The sequence below is a fragment of the Trachymyrmex septentrionalis genome, unplaced genomic scaffold (assembly GCF_001594115.1).
Source record: "Trachymyrmex septentrionalis isolate Tsep2-gDNA-1 unplaced genomic scaffold, Tsep1.0 scaffold171, whole genome shotgun sequence".
NCBI lineage: Eukaryota > Metazoa > Arthropoda > Insecta > Hymenoptera > Formicidae > Trachymyrmex > Trachymyrmex septentrionalis.
This window is the reverse complement of record NW_017304876.1, coordinates 516,452-519,481: the sequence shown is the minus strand read 5'-3', so window position 1 is coordinate 519,481 and position 3,030 is coordinate 516,452. Positions and strand designations below refer to the sequence as shown.

General features: G+C 33.3%; 1 protein-coding gene across 1 annotated transcript in view; it reads left to right on the top strand.

Moving 5' to 3' along the window:
* LOC108746452 (receptor-type guanylate cyclase Gyc76C-like) overlaps positions 1 to 3,030 on the top strand; it is an 87,546-nt gene that overhangs the window by 54,372 nt on the left and 30,144 nt on the right. The window lies entirely within an intron of this gene.

Sequence of the window (3,030 nt, the reverse complement as noted above, 5' to 3'; positions counted from 1 at the left end):
TACAGGGTGGGCCATCTATTGGTACGTTTTTAAAAATGCGATCAAATGAGCATACATTGATATTTTTTATTAATTTTTTTTTTGTTGTGAAGCTAAAATTCAAAAACGTACCAATAGATGGCCCACCCTTTATATATATATATATATAAAATAGTAATACGTAGTAAAATATACGAATCAAATATTCTTGTAAAGTAACGAGCACGTACTCGTACAACGATTTGCGCGTAGCTTGATTTGCGGGATGATCTTAATTAGTTGATTGCGTCTCATCTCGAGTGTTTCATAAAATCCTTAGAGCAACTCCAGACGCCTTTCGGAGTTTGCAGCATAAAGTGCGTGTGATTTTAACGAGGCAGTTTGCTCGCAATTGCTTTAATTTGTCGTCGACGAAGCTTGTCCCAACGTAGTTAAGTCCAATGCTCTAAATATAATTTTAAGCGCCGCTAATAACTGGATAATTTGCATTATTAATAGACGACAATGCAGTTAATTATCAACGCAGTCATATCGAATAAAATTATCGCGCGTTTCGATTATAAAATACGTCTCTGCTAATAGAACAACCGTTCAAACGAGAAAGCAAGTGTCAGAATCCCAGGTATTATGACTCGTATATGATAATATCTCGTTTCGATTTAGTGAAATGATAATACGGTTTCTACTGTAATAATGAACAAAAAATAATTATAATTAATATTTCATTTGATGCTCTCCAAATCGATACACGAGAATATCATACTTAAATATTTCTATAATTGCTTTTTATTATGAATAAATCATCCGAGCAGTAACAATATATGTAGTATAAATATACATTTTTTTTTTAATCTGTGACACGTCATCATACGAAGCTGTTCAAACTGTCAAATATTATTTTAATTATTGTAATAACATTCTAACGATCTTTTCCACAATATTAATTCAAATGATATTTATGTGTTTCAAAAAATGTTAAAAATTAGTTTTATTTTGCATAAAAGAAAATAATTTTTATCTACATTTGAGATTAAATTTCTAAAATGCATAAATGGTCGTTTTGATATACAAATGTACAGAGTTATTTAAGTAAGACGCTTATATTTATTTTAATTAGACATTTTTAACGAATACAAAATTTATATTATATATGTTCTCTTAATAAATATGTTAACTCCAATAATCTTGTTATCAAGGTTTTATTGAAAATTTTCTTACAAATTGAATTTTATAATTTAATAGATAATGGAATTTTATTAATTGTAATAAAGATTAATTATTAAAAAAAATCTATAAGAATATAAATACTGAAAATGAACCTTCTGCCCTTCGAAAGGAAAGTATCCAATAAAATCTTCCCCACGGTTTTTATTTAAAATTTGGAAAAATGTTTCGGGATAGTCATCTCTCTCTCTCGGAATCGGAAATATAGAGAAACGCGAAGGACACCTTAATTGTCTGCTATTTTAATTTAAAACGTGACACGATGTTTCGACGAAACGCAGACGTATCATGTGAATTGTACAGAATTTTCGATGTATCACGTTTCATATTGCACATTCATATATATTGGAGTTGCTTTTTGTGGATTAACTTATAATGTTTATGACACACGGCCAAAGTGAATAAAAAAATTCGAACGCTGTTTAACGGTTGCGAAGAGACATGGTGCTACAGATTCTCAGGAAAGGCCCTGGCTGCGTCAGATCGGAGCAATGCCGACGCAGCGCGAGCCAGGTAAGCGTCCGCACGAGTGCATCACGCAGCAGACTACGCTATAAATAGACCGCGAAGGTCAGAAGAATCAGCAGTTTTCATGCAAATGCGCTGTCGATACAATATACTTCTTTCGCGCTGAGAATCATCCAAATCGCGAACTGTCCTGATTATAAAAATTTACGATTCGCAATGCACCGTGCGTTCGTGAGAGCGAGATAATTGCTCACAAAGCTTCGCAGATTTTCGTCATTTACGTCGGTTATCAAGGTGTCGCTCGATTATTCGGGTAAACGGTAGAGGTTGAATGTTTAGGCGATAGCACCACGAGTCACAACAGCGTTACTGTATAATCGTGTGAAATCAATTCAATTCATAAATGGATAGTCACAGTTTTGTGCGAGGCTGCGATCAATAAAGTATTCCATCCATCCTTGCACTAACGCGGCGTCATACGTATGCACGTGCACATGCCTGCATGTAAATCCCGTTATTTGTCGAAATATTTCTACCGGTCCGTCCGCGTAGTATCTTTGCATACATACGCCTTATTTGCAAGAGGTGAGAGGCTGACGCATACATAGGCAAACATAGTTCACATTCTATCTCCACCTATCAGGCACGTAACGATACAGAATCGGAATTCGACATTTCGGCGCTCGAGGTAAAAAAAAAATACGTCTTTAAGGCGTGTAAAATATAAAAAAATGATATTAATTAGTACTTGATATTAAATATAATATTAATATTAATTTAATAGAAACACAATCGCATGTATGTATAAGTATACGTTATAAACGTACGTGTGCACGTATGTTACAACAAACAAAACATATATAGTTACCGAAGTCACAATAAAATCAAAATGTATATGTATACTGTAAAGTAATATTTGTGTACATTTATACACGGAGAGAATTTTTCCCCTCAGTTATTCCCCTGAAAATATGATAGTCGTGGGACAACTGTTGTATTTCACAGAATTTTATGTAAATCTCTCTAGTACTTAAGAATTTTTCAAGAAATGATAAAGTTAGCGATGGAAAAATTTTAAGTTGAAACGTGAAATCATATTTCCAAATCTTATTATAAGGTCTTATTATAAGATTACTGCGTAATGTAATATAACAGATATTGGCTCTGGAACTCAATTGTTTCTGGAAATACATTTTTATAACGCGCGTCGCGCGCGCTCACAACATTTATTTATATTTCCAATATGGCAATCATCTATTTCATTAGCATGGGTGTGCCAGGAAGTGAAACAAGCTAAGAATATTATCTTATGTTATAAAGCACACACACAGCAATTACAATTGATTTCGTGACATAAAC